Here is a 14,047-nt window from a genome sequence, read left to right on the forward strand (position 1 = left end):
AGGTTCCCATTTGCCTTCTCCCTCTGATCGCGTCCTGAACTCCAGACACACAGGTGAGGTTTTAACAAGAAGGGCTGGAGGTAAAATGCATCAAATCAACACTAACAAGGGAAGCAAAGCGAACAGGTCCGCGGACTGCAGCTGAGCATGGGGGTGGGGGGAGAATTATAAATTTAAGGGGTTTGGTTTTGTTATTGTTATTGGTTCAATCTTCTGTAATTTGCTCCTGGTCAAATTGCTCTTCTAATGAAACACTCCTCTAGGAAAGCAAATTCTGCTGAGCCAAGTTTTCAGGGCCCGGCAGTTTCATAACCATTAATATAAGCTAGTAGGAACCCGGTTCTTTCAGAGCAGCAATATGGAAAGTGACTAGGCAACTGCAAAAGGGGGTCTGAGGTTCAGGTCCGGTGAGCACCATGAGGCAGGGTGTGTGTGTGTGTAACTTATCCGAACTACTGGAGTTTGCAAAAAACACAGGACCGGAAAGCTTGCAGGAAAACAGACGTCTCACCAGATCCCTGCCTTTGGCTGATCGTGGCCAGGGAATGCCAGGCAGTTGCAGGTAATTTTGACACTTCTGGCCCAGGAAGCGCAGTGGCAGCTGCTGCTGAGAGATGTTGTGGGAACGGAAAAGTTACAGGCGGTTTCCCCCCCCCCTCCCAAAATACATTTAGAGTCCGGTTCTTATTTCAATTATAGTAGCAACTAAGAGCTGCAATGGAGCGTTCAGATCGTAAGCTCTTTGGGGCTCTTTTTGTTCTGTGGTTGTACAGCGCCTAGCACAGCGGGGCCCTAGTCCATACTGGAGCTCTTAGGTGCAACCTCAGTACATATAAACAGCCTCAACCAAGTTTGGGGCCCCACTGTGCTAGGCACTGTACATACATCTATCGAGATACAGACAAGAGAAGGAATTTTGTCCCAATTTATAGAGACTATGGCCCAGATCCTCAGTTTACCAATGGAAAGAGACTCACATTTGAGACCTGGATTTGGGATCTTAAACCGGTTTTAACAGAGGGGAGCATTTCATTCCACAGTGTATAGTTCCATTTAATACCCTATTTCCACAGTCCTCCAAGATGACAGCGCCCAGGTCTATGTCACAAGCCGAGCGTCTGTCCTCAGCTCTCCCGCTGAGCCTGAGCAAGTCACTTTCTTTGCCTCAGCGCTGCCCTTTCGACGTGAAACGTTAACTCCCCCATCTTGACGATGCAATTATGAAAAGCAGGACAGACAGGAGCAGCCCGCACAGTCAAGGAAATGCTGGTAGCAAAACGCATGTCTACACTGGGCGCTCGCTACAGTAACTTCCTGGAGGTTTTATAGGGTCACTACCATGGTAGACGGAGCTTAAATTGATCGCACCCTTTAAGTTACTGGCTTCAACATCCTGAACATAAAACACGTCCAAATCCACCCAAAAATGAAGGCTCTGATGCTTAAGATCCCAGCCCAGCAGCAAACCCTATCAAGCTGTTGTGATCCTAGATACAGCTGTGCACCACGTCGCAACGCTGGGGCAGATGGGGAGAGCAACCAGACCTCCCAGCACCTATGCACCTGTCCCGGGCACCTCCAGACCCGTGTATGCAATCTGAGCATAGCCCCTAAGCAGAGAGTGGAGATCCGATTTAGCCCACAGCTCTCGGCCTGCAGGATTTTAAATATCTGGGGGACACGGAACAACTTTTAGGGTTTCTCTAAGTTCCAGTCTAAGGTTTCCCCTTTGAGGGCCACGGAGATTAGGCAGATCTGCGAGAGCACTCAGAACCACCGTCCCAAGAGAGCTCTCCAAAGCGTGGAGAGCTGCAGCATTGGGGTGAAGCCGTGTCAACTTCCTGTATCCATCGCCAAGCGGCGCTGGTATTTATAGAAAGAAGTCCACCAAAAGAGAGACCGGAGACCGGAGTTAATGTTGGGGGGTGAAGAAAGGGGCAGAAAGAGACACACTACGCTCCCCTCACCCTGCACACAGATTTCTGGCCAGCTCTAACAATATGTGAAGAGGGATGGGATTGTACAGATTCAGACTGCAAACTATTCAGGGCAGAGACTGCCTACTGTTCTGTGCACGTGCAGCACCTAGCACAGGGTGCCCCGCTCCTGGCTGGCCCAGAGGCACTACCTTAATCAACGGGATTCACAATTATTCAGGGCTTTGGAGACATGATCTGCCCCATGCTACAAGAGCATCCCCTGCCTTCGACATCAGTCCCACTGCCTCCCCCAGCCCCCTTTGAGAAGAAAAGTGGTATCTTGCCAGGTTTGCTAGTTATTAGTTCTTTGTACTCTGGTCGCAGTCAGGGTCGGGGCTAGGAGCTGTACACACCTAGGGTAGTCGGTCCCTGCCCCGAAGAACTTGCAATCTAGAAGACAAGACGGCCAACAAGAAAAAAAACCTGGTAGCAGCACAGAACTAGTTTCCAAGGCAGGGCGTGTAATCCTTTCCCTGACTCCACATCACGGTCTCGAGGCCAAGTTTGTGACGCAACAACACATCTCACGGTAAAGGTCACAAACAGGGGTCCTACCAGCCACAGACCATTAGCCGTTGCTGGGGCAGGTATGGTGGGGACCTTGCTGCCTGTACGCACAGGTCCAGGGCAAACCCTGAACTCGGTGTCCTGGAGAGTTTCATTGTGGATTGCTACACTCTGCCCCCCCCCACCCCCTCTTTGTGAGCTCATTCGACAGGAGTCCCCTGGCACTAATCCTTCCCAGCAAGGCCTGGCAGGGAAACAGAAGCTATTGCATAGGCATGGAAGTGGCGCAGATGAGCGAAGACAGAGAGAGAACGCAGTCCCTCTTCCAGGAGCTCGGAGTCTCGTTTGAAGGCTTCCAGAACCCCACGTGGGATGTGGCAGGAGGAGGATCTGGCTAGCGAGGAGCTCGTTCTCCAGCTTCCATGACGAAGTCTAAACGTGCCCTTCCTCAAGGACCTAACGGGAATCGGGATGGGCAGGTGGGTAGCGCCCCTAGTACGGCATCTTGCTTGGCAGCGCTGTACTAGGGGTGCTAATGGATAGTCTTGTTCCACTGGAGTTATTTTTAGAGGGGGTGGGGGAGAAGGAGGGCCTGGATGGCGTGCGTGTGTGTGTGTGCACCACTCTCATTACTCTCTGAAAGCAAGATTCTCCTTCCCTTTCTTCTTTCAGAGCACAGCAAAACCTGTGTAATACACAACTACCAACCCTTCCACGCCAGCTGCCACCATTAATTCCTCGCAGGAGGATCTCTGTTTCTAGCCCAACATTTGCACACACACAAAAAAACCCAACAACAAACAAACAAACAAAGAAAAAAACCACCCCAGCGAATGACTTTGAGGGTCCCGAGAAGAGTTACAGATGGCAGACCGGCTCCTGTCTGATCTCCCCCGGGAATGCAGATGCCCTGTTATCAAGTGACAAATCCATCCTGCCGTCTCACCAGGCTAGCTTAAATCAGCCCCACTTTCTTCCCCTCTTAACAGGCTCTGACTCATACATTCTGTTCCCAGTTCGTACGTTCTGTTCCCATTGCATTATAGCTCCCCAAAACCAAGATGGGGCAGCACGGTGGTGACCTCCTGGCTGCGTCTGACGGCCCGGCACTAAACCGGCGTGGCTTGGGCTCTGGCAGCGAGAGCTAAACACAACCACACGCCAAAAGGCACGGGATGCACGCACAGCACGGACATGCTTAGCACATACATGTGCATAGACAGGTATACAGCAGCCTGGACACTCAGCCTTACCCTTTCTGGTTGGTGCCGATCTTCGCTATTTTTAGGTGTGGGGTGTGTGTGTGGGAGGCGGGGGTCTCCCACTCTCGGACGCCAAACCCCTCCTGTCCTCTCCCAATCATGCGTCTCCAACCGCTCACCCCCCTCCGCTCCAGTCTTCCATTCCCCACCCCCAGCCCCACTACTTTGGCCCCCACAGCGGTACCTGCCAGCTGTGACTTCTACAAGCTGCAACACACCTCGTGCCTGGATAACGCTGTCTTGTGAAAGGGGCCGGAGCAGGGAGAGCACAGATGCACCGGTGGCTGCCTGCGGAGCTTCCTCCTGTGCCCACAGGAATCGAGCGCATGGTCCAGCTTGAAGAACGTGCTCTGGGCCTGCAGATAGAGCAGCCAACTGCATGGTGCAGCGGGACCGGTGGTTAGCACAGGCACATCAGTGGGTACATAACACTCAGCACTTCCACAAGGCTCTTCCAGCCAGAGAGCTCCATGCGCTTTAAAAAAAAAAAAGCATAGGGAAATACCATGCTTTCCAGCTGTAAGATGGGGAAACTGAGGCCAGAGGAGGTGGGAGGGAACTGACTTTGCCCAAGGTCACGGGTAGAGCCGGGATCAGAAGGCAGGTGTCCCGATTCCCAGTCTGATGTAGTTCCTCGTTTCCTGGAGATATTCTCACAGCAACAAGCAACTTCCTTTCCCTCTTCTCAGATTCAAATCCAGGGGCGCTTTCTCTCATCGCGTTCGATCCCGACGGGTCTCCCGGGGAGAGGACAGGCACTTTGGGACCAGAGTCCAATTGCTACCCACACGCCAATTTAGCAAAAGCTTCCCCAGGGGAGTTCAAATCGCTGCTCAAGCACCGCGTAAACCCTGGCTAGAAACATTCCTGCTTCGGAAGATCCAGCGGATGGGTCAGGTCAAACGCTGGTTGGTCTGGGAGAAGCTTCCTGCAGCTTCAACTCTCCTGGCTGGGTCTCATGAGACACCACGCTGCGGGTTAATGGCACTGCAGGCCAAACTACGGGTCCCCCCAACCCAAAATTAGCCAGGCACAGAATAAAGAGCATCTTTGGGAGCTTCCCCTCCGCTCTCCCCATTCCACCTCCATGAAAACACCTGGAGCAAATTAAGAGGGAAGCGGAAGGAGGAAAAAATGAAATAAAATGAAGCCAACCGCAGCTCAGGACGTTGGCACTGTTCTGGGAGCAGAGTGATCTCCCCAGAGACCGCTCAGCAGGGTTTTCCCACGAGGCCTCAGTAGGCCTTGAACAGCGACTAGGGGAGACAAGTCCAGGGCTTCCGCTTGCCCCACCTGTGGCAGAACCCAGCGATAGACATGGACACAGCCCCAAGGGCATCCCAAGGGGCTGCATTGGACCCCGCTGCTATCGGAGGAGACCAGAGGAGCAGGCTAGCCTCTCCCCACTCAACTCTCTCCTAAGGGCAGAGTAATGCCGCAACACCCCCCCACTAAGAGCAGATCTAGGTAGTCATTATCCCCCAGCCCTTCTCCCGCTCACACACACAGCACAAGAGACAGTCCCTGTCCCGAAGTGCTCACCATCTAAATAGAGCAGACAAAGGGGGGAAGGGAGAGAGAGGGGCACAGGTTCACCCTAGCTCATACAGGAGGTCAGTCTTAGAGCTGGGACTAGAATCCTGGTCTCCCCAGCCCCGCTGCACTACCCACTAGCCCACACTGCCTCAGCAAACCTTCGGGTGCTTTGGAAGCTCATTCGTGCTGCAGCACGGAGAATCTACGGCCCCTCCTAAGACATTCAGACTCTGTGAGCTTTAAAACAGAATACAGCGGGGGGAGAAATCCACATACGCCTTGCATCGCGAAAAACGAAACAGGAAGGGACCTGCCGTCAGAAAGGCTCTAAATAGATATTTATTTACATGTGCAAACCTGCGGCTCGGAATCCTCTGTCTGAGGCACTCTGCACTTCACACGCTTTGCTCAGATTTCCAGGGGGTGTAAGAATCGGCCCCCGTAGCACCCCATTCAGCCGAAGAGTTCCACACCCTTTACAGGGATGAATGAGGTAGGCTGCTGCCCTCTCTTCCAGGCCCCGGTGGTAGCGCCCGGGTTGTGCTTCTGGGGAAAACAGTGGCACAGAGATGCAGCTCCCCTGCAACTTGCACAAAGCCAACCTAGAAGAGGATCTAGCCGTGCTTCCGCCCAGTCATGCGCTCTCACCACTTAACCACACTTCCCCTTCTGTGCACACGTTCATCGCTCAGCGGCATTTTTCGGCTCTCTTGCTTTGCAGATCAAGGGCTAGATCCACAAGGGGAATTAGGAACCTAAATGCCTCTTCAGGCACCCAAGCCCAAAATGTGGAGCCTCAAAGCCTCCACCCAGCTGCTGCCTAACCCCATGGGCACCTACACCCCTTAGACATCAAACTCGCCCCCCCCCCCCCGTAAAGTCCCCAGGGTGACTACATTTCTGCCGCCGGGCATGTGGAATGCCACATAAACCTTGACACCCAGCTCACTCTGAGTCCAGCAGCATCCTCCCACTCGGCATTGCCCGACATATTTCACCGGTGGGGCCTGACCCCAGAGGCGTTTTCAGAGGCCACCCAGCAGATAGGACCTTGCACAGAGCAAGGAGGAGGAGGTGCGAGCTGCTGGAGGAGGAGCTGTGGTGTGGTGTGGAGCATCCAGTCACCAGGATATACAGTAGATCTCTCTCTGGCCCAAGGAATATAGACTATTTATGCCGTGGAGAGAGACCTGCCCCAGAGCTCCTTACGCCCAGTGGCTGGGGCGCTCACTTGGAAGGTGGGATAGCCAAGTCCCTGCTCCACACAAGGCTGGGGGTGGGGTGGATTTGATTCTGAGTCTCTCCACTCCCTGGGCGAGTGTTCGAACTGCTGAGCTAAATGTGGCAAGGGGAACTCCTCCTCCTTCTGTAACCCCTCCCTCCCCCTGGGGAGAAAGGGTGTAGGTGCCCAGCATGGCTGCGAATCCCAAACAGATGGAGGCATCCTCCCTCCAGCCCCGATGCCTAACTCCCTTTGGCTTCTGCTCTATCCCTCTCCTTGGCATTTCCTCTTGGCTAGCTTAGGCAGGTCCCCACTCAGCCACTGACTTTTGTGGGTCCTTTTTTAGGCACTTAACACTCCCCTGGCATGGAACAGGGAGACTGGGTGACCCTCGCCAGGCAGCAAGGCACGTAGAGTTGGCGTTGCAATGACTAGTGTTTGAGTCACCCTTACAGATCGAGCCCCGGATTCCGATCTGCGTAATTCCAATGGCGTTCCACACAGGGAGAGGATGGAAAGGCCCTTTCATGGGGAAGAGGTTGGTTCCTAATTCATTCTACCTACAGAAAGAGGTTCCCAACACTTCTGCCAAGGGGGCTAGCACTCCAGGATCAGGGCAGGGAGTTTGCCTATTGCCTTTTCTTCCTTTGCCTTTGTACAACTAAAGAGAAATACGGTAAGAGCGCGCTGGCTGAAATAACCCACTTAAAAGAGGAAAAAATGTGCCTCTGGGACACAGAACACCTGCTCTTTGATTTATGGACCTCCTATTTACCCAGAGCCCCATTGCAACTGTTTTAAGCACAAAGAAATCACAAGCTATCTAATTAGGCAGAAAGACAACTCGCTAATTTTCTGTGTCCAAGCCCCATTCCCCCCAAATTAACACCACCTGACGCTGGAGCGACGCAAGGTTCGGAGGCCTCCTGGTCCCCCTTTCGTTCTGCAATAATTACCCTTTCTGCTGAACCAAGAAATGCCTGCACTGCACTGGTACGCACTGATCATTAATGCCTTGCATTCTATACAAAACCAATTATGTCACAGGCAGTGCTGAGCTGGTGTCCTCTAACGCAATCACTCTTCATTCCGTGTCTCCCCAGCGCACGCACACACAAGTCCGTTCCCTTCTAAGGGAAGTTTGATAAATGACGCTGTCTTCCCTTTGCCATCCCCGAGAATGGGAGTTTGTTAATGAAATTAACAGACTCATGTACATACCAGGTAGCTCACCCACCAGAGATCCATTACGTGATTATTATGTTTTTCTAGCGCCCATCCCTGTAGGACCAAGGCAGCACTGCTCCTGCCTTTCGGAAAGGAAGAGTTCTTTCTAGGCCAGAACCTTGGTTTGAATTTTAAGAAAAATAAACAGAAAGAGTCAGACAACTGAAGGTATTTCTTGTTTTCTCGCCAAGTGAGAATGGAGGGCAACTCATCCCATTTCTAGGTCTTTATTAATTATTATTATTATTATGTTTAAGCTGCTTTGGTGTTTAAATTTTAAAATTCCAAACAGTCAATGAAAACTTTAGGGACAAAGTCCGAAGGGGGATTAACACAAATCTTTTGTTTCTTCAGAAACAAGCTAAACTAAGCAACCAATATCCCTTTGGCCACAATACCATGCTGGGGAAGGTTTTTTTTCCCAGGGGTTCCATTTGCTTTCCTGGATTATCACAGCTACGCCATAGTTCATGACAGCAACAGAACCTTTGGCCCAATTGCTATCTAGGGAAGGCAGACCCAGAAAGCGAGCTGTGTTTATGTTCTGGGTCCATTCCAGGGCTTGAAGCTACTAAACTGTCAACATTGTTGTTTAACACTAAAAAAAACCCACCTTTTTTATTTGAAGTCATGCAAAGCAGAAGATACCATCTCAAATTTGAAAAAGAAACAAACTGAGAGGAAGTGATCTGGGAGGTATTCTCACCTCATCTGTTCAAACAATGGAGCGCTTTTTTTTTTAAAGCCACAAAAGTTGTTTGTAACCCAACCCCCCTCCTCCCAAAATAAGATGTTAGTAGAAAACGCAACACACTAGTCCAGGGATAGGCAACCCATGGCACGCGTGCCGAAGGCGGCACACAAGCAGATTTTCAGTGGCACTCACACTGCCTGGGTCCTGGCTACCGGTCCGGGGGGGGGGGGGGGTCTGCATTTAATTTAATATGAAGCTTCTTAAACATTTTAAAACCCTTATTTACTTTACATACAACAATAGTTTAGTTATATATTATAGACTTATAGAAAGAGACCTTCTAAAAATGGTAAAATGTATGACTGGCACGCAAAACCTTAAATTAGAGTGAATAAATGAAGACTCGGCACAGCACTTCTGAAAGGTTGCCGACCCCTGCACTAGTCAATGGAGTGGAACATAGCCTAGGCTGTTAACAATATGTACCCGGATTTGAAAGGTGTGAACTGAATTCATAGGAAACTAGTGCAAACTTTGGAAGAGTTTGGAAGCTGTGTGCAAGCGGGTGTGGATTCTTTACATTCACATGGGGACAAGACAGAGGAACGGGGACCCCTGGGGACTCCCCCAGCAGGTTCTGCTGGCAGTTCAGAACTCTTTAGAGGGGGTTGGGATTAAGGTGGAAAGGGGATTGACAAGAGAGCTAGCCATCTGGGAGGAAGAGACTGATTGTGAAAGGTGGGCTGAAATGGTGGAAGGGGATCAGGACTAGAAGCTAGTGGATATTGGATCAAGAAAGGACTTCGGGGTTAGGATGGCATTGGTGGAAGAGGGGTAGAGCAGAGGAAGGACTGGAAAGAAGCCGGGGTAGGAATCAGCCCTGAGAGAAAGGAAGTGGGCAAGGAGAAACAGGGGGACTGGTGGAAAGGAGTGGAGATGAAACCTGGGACTGGAGACTAAAAGGAGCCCCATGGGACCAGCATTGGGAGACTGGTACCACTATGGAGACTGGAGTGGTGCAGTGAGGACTGGGATGGGGACCGGGGATGCTCCCCTATCCAGAACTCAGACAAGAGCCTGGTCGTTGTGGGGTGTGGACCGCGGCGTTATGCGGGAGCCACACAAATGCATGACCCCAGGGGAAGGAGGATGAGGGACCTCCTGGGGATTAGATTGGTGGGCTGGTCCTTGGGGAATTAGGGGTCAGGATGGAGATGGGGGGGGCTAGTTGATGGGACCCCTATAGATGAGCCAGCCTGGCCCAGTACTGGGATGAAGGTGTGTAGATGGGGCCAGGCCTGGGGGGCTCTGAGGTTGGGGTTTTCCTGAAGGATCAGGCTGGGGCCCCACTCACATGTTGGACCCTACCACTCCAGGGATGTGGTGCAGTTGGGGACCTAGGGGTCAGACAGGGCCACATGAAGGTGGGTGGATGGGTGTCAGGCTGGGGGCACCCCAAGGAATGGCAGCCAGGAGGCACCCAGGGGCCAGGGGGCAAGGACAGGTTGGGGGGCCCACAGATGGGAACCCATCCCAGGCAGGTAGCTGAGTGTCAGGTTGGGGGGGACAGGGATGGGCGCCCCCCAGACTCACATGAAGGCGGGTAGCTGGGTGTCAGGCTGGAGGGGACGGGGATGGGCGCCCCTGGGCGGGGACAGGGATGGGCGCCCCCCGGACTCACATGAAGGCGGGTAGCTGGGTGTCAGGCTGGAGGGGACGGGAATGGGCGCGCCTGGGCAGGGACAGGGATGGGCGCCCCCCGGACTCACATGAAGGCGGGTAGCTGGGTGTCAGGCTGGAGGGGACGGGGATGGGCGCCCCCCGGGCGGGGGCGGGCGGGGGCCCGGCGGACTCACATGAAGGCGTGGTAGATGAACGCCCAGCCGCGGGGTCTCTCCAGCACGTTGTACAGACAGTTCTGCAGGCGCCGGTAACGCTTGTGCGCGGCGGAGCGGGCGGCTGCCCCGCCGGGCGGCGCTGGCAGCGGGGTCCCCAGCAGACCCAGGCGCCGGGGGCTGCCCGCGGGCGGCTCGTTCTTCTCCGTCTGCACCTCGGTCAGGGCGACGAACTCCACCCGCCGGGGGTCGCCGGGGACCGGGGGCGGCGAGAGCATGGAGAGGTCCCCCTCGCCGGGCGGCTGCAGCCCGGCCATGGCGCGCTCACGGCACGGAGGGGGGCCCCGGGACGGGCCGGCCCCTCATGGCCCGAGCTCCAGGCGAGTCCGGGCCCCGGGCTGGGACGGAGGGAGGGGAGCTCCCCGCGCGCCCCCTGGCTCCCCAAAGGGGCCCTTGCCTGGCGCTCCTGCCCCGGGCAGCGAGGGGACCGCGCGCCCCTGCAAGTTGGACCGGCTCCGAGCCCGGCGCGCTCCCCGCAGGAGGCCGGGAAAGGAGCCCGGGACGCCCCGCAGCTTCAGCCCATTCGATGTCGTTGGAGGGGGACACGCAGCCGCGGGGAGACCCCCCCCCAGCTCCCCGGCTCGGCGGCGGGGGGCGGACGCGTCCCGAGGCTCCTGCGCCGAAGCCTGGAGAGCAGCCGAAGTTTCCAAGAGTTGCAGTTTACATGGCACTGGGGGGCTGGTTAGTGTCAAAGCGCAGCGAATCGCGCAGGACTCGGAGCCGCCGCCGCCGCCCTCCCAGCCCCGGGCGCTCCCCGGCCCCTCTCCATGCCGCTCGATTTTCCACCTGCCTTTTGCTTACACTCACATGTCACCTCTCCTCCTCCCGGGCCCTTTCTCTCCTCCCCCAGCCCCTCCCTGCCCGCAGCCCGGCCTTTTCCCAACGACTTACTGGGCCGGAGGGGGTGGGGACTCCGCCTGCTGGGCTCTCAGACGCTTCCCAGCTTCCTCCACCTGTCCGGGGCTGGTATCTCGCAGCCCAGCGCTGTGGTCCCCCCCCCCACCCCCCATCCTACAGCCAAACCGCTGTGAGCTGGTTACGCAGTAAAGGGTCAGGCATTTCTGGGGCTGATCGGCCTCCAGCCAGATCCCGGAGGGGAGGTAAAGAATGAACAGGGTTAGACACCCTCATGCTTCAGGGCGCAAAGCAAACCCCATGCGGTCAGGAAGGAACCTCCCCCTGGAGAGCTTGGTCTATAATCCAGCGTTTTAAGGTCTAGGGCATCTTCCTGGGAAGTGCTGGCCAGTGTCAGAAAAGGGGCTGGATGCTCTGGTCTGGCCATTGCAACGGATTCTTTTTTATATTCTTATGCCCAAATACATTTGTTAGTCTCTAAGGTGCCACAAGGACTCGTGGTTGTTTTTGCTGATAGGGACTAACCCGGCTCCCCCTCTGAGACCTGTTTTTTATATCTGTGGCACTGCTTTTCTCTAATGCCAGCAGGCAGCCTTCACCTGGAGTGGATCAGAATCTGTTTCCAAATAGGGGAGGGCCTGATTGGCAACGCTTGTTAAAAACCCGACCAATTGTAGGTCCCGGCAATAGGGAAGAGGCTGCAGGCTGCTTGCAGCTTTGTGGGTTTAAGTTGTCACCTTCCCACCGTGACCTGTCCAGCAGAGCTCTGGGGAGGTCCTGGGTTCCGTTTCTTTGGCTCCTGCCTGCAGGGGCTCTGCAGCCATTCAGCTTTGGCCACCATCTTGAGCTTCTCTTTGAAGTTCAACAAACCCCCCCCCCCCCCAAAAGGTGAAATTCGGTCAAAACCCACTAAATTCCACCACCTTGCCCCGAAAGCCAAACGCCGTCCTATCCCGGCAGCTCCCTCCCAGCGAGACCGAGGCTGGCTGGAAAGGGTTGGGATAGTGCAGAAGATCTGGGCTCAACTTGCCCTGAGCCCTGAAACCAGCTCAGCACCCATGTCAGAGCCATGCAAGGCTTAGAAACACATATAAACACGCGGTCCATCCTGGCCGACACTGGGGACCTCCGGAGCTAAAAGCATCAGGCTCTCCACTGGAGCTAAAGGATTGTGTCCTACGGCCGGGAGCTGGAATAGACTCCATCCTCTGCATGAAGCCCAGCAGAGGAGATACGCGCACTGGACCATGGGGTAACTTACATATAACTTGGTGCTTTCAGCCAAGTTTCACTTTGCCTTTCGGGCAGCCTGTTCTCTTCCGACTCCCAGAGAGAGACCCCACGTCGCCTGCAGCCGAAGGAAACTGACTCCCTGATGGCTCACCGGGCTCTGGGGAATGCATCATCTGCCACTGGTTCCAGACATCAGCCATCTGTGATTGTTTAACTTCAGCATCTCTGAGGGCCAGCTGGGGCAAGCCAGGCAGGGAGCGCGGGGTCTGAATGCTCCACACAGGCTCTGGGGGCACCAGCTACGTTTGGAGAACTGGGACCCCCAATAAACAGGGAATCAGCAGAGCAGGGAGACATGGCCGCAGCTTGTTTGAAAGGGATCTTGGATCATCTGGACTCTGTTGTAAACCAATCCTGGTGCGTGCTGTGGGCAGATTCACCAGGCAGGCCGGCCAAGCAAAGGCCAGGTGCTCAAGTGTCAATCTGTGGGCAGCAAATTATCTTGATCTCCTTACACCTTTGCAGCCACAGCTGGTGGAAGCCACTCTCTGAGAGAGGCAACTGGCCTAGATGGACCACGGTCTGGTGCATTCTGGCAATCCCTATGGGTGTGTTTGTTAATCAACAGAAGATACAAAGACACTGCAATAAAACCGCCTCAGCACCAAGTCTCAGAGCCTGGGTCAATTGACGGGGGCTCATGGTGCTAAACATTGCAGGGGAGACGTTGGGGCTCAGACTGGAGTCTAGGCACTGAGACCTGCCCCCACCACCCCTGGGTTTCAGAGCCCAGGCTCCAGCCTGAGCCACAATATCTACCCTGCAGTTTTCTAGTCCCCCAACCCAAACCCCGCAAGCCTGAATCAGCTGACCTGGGCCAGCCGCGCCCGTGCTGTGGGTCTTTTATTGCAGTGGACAGAGACTTCCCCACTTTCCCCCAGCTGAGAAGGAGAGATGATGGATGCTTCCTGGCTACTGTTGAGAATCCCTCCCCGGCCCTGCCCGGCCCTGCAGTTCTCCCACTATTAAAGCTAGGCTGTGTCTGCTTCTAGCGACCACCGCTTGCCTCTGGCAGCCATGTGGCCCGTGTCATGTGCGCCCTGAACTCAGACACTCTCAGAGTTCAAGGGCTGAGCCGTGGGACCAGGGCCCTGTGTACGTGCCCCAGGACCAGCACTGGGCCACACCCGGTTTATTTCTGATTGGTTTATTTCCTGGGCAGCCTCTAAACGTAACATTCACCTGCAGATCTCCCAGCACTTTGGATCTGCATGAGCTAAGCCTCACAGCCCTCTGACGCTGAGGGGCAGGTACGATCGCCAATTTAGATGGGGAAACTGAGGCACGGGGCGATTAAACAATTTACCCTATGTGACATGACGGGGGGAGGGTCAGCAGCATGTGCCATAGGCCTAGCGCCTCTCCCCTGCCCCAGCCACACTTCCTCTCCAAGGGGTTAAAGAAGCTGGTTTTATTTTCAAAGCCAGTTTCCCCCAAGTGCACCCCAGGGCCCACGCTGCTGAAAGCGAAGTAGCGTGAGTGAAAATTAAAGGCTTAGATTAGTGAATTATTTATCAGGGTGGTTGAGGATCCTGGCCCAAGCGCCTGGCCCCACGGAGCGTCGCTGCATGTGCTGG

At 54.8% G+C, this 14,047-nt stretch overlaps 1 protein-coding gene across 1 annotated transcript in view; it reads right to left on the bottom strand.

Annotated features, from left to right (window-relative positions):
- The window catches only part of KCNQ4 (potassium voltage-gated channel subfamily Q member 4), a 74,209-nt gene extending 63,847 nt beyond the window's left edge, over nt 1–10,362 (bottom strand). Inside the window, exon 1 of the mRNA XM_026657103.2 lies at nt 10,284–10,362. The gene's annotated coding sequence lies outside the window, so the exon portion shown is untranslated. The remainder of the gene's footprint in view (nt 1–10,283) is intronic.
- Nucleotides 10,363–14,047: the final 3,685 nt, after the last annotated feature.

Source organism: Terrapene carolina, unplaced genomic scaffold, assembly GCF_002925995.2.
Source record: "Terrapene carolina triunguis isolate 2854851 unplaced genomic scaffold, T_m_triunguis-2.0 Scaffold236, whole genome shotgun sequence".
NCBI classification, from domain to species: Eukaryota; Metazoa; Chordata; order Testudines; family Emydidae; genus Terrapene; species Terrapene triunguis.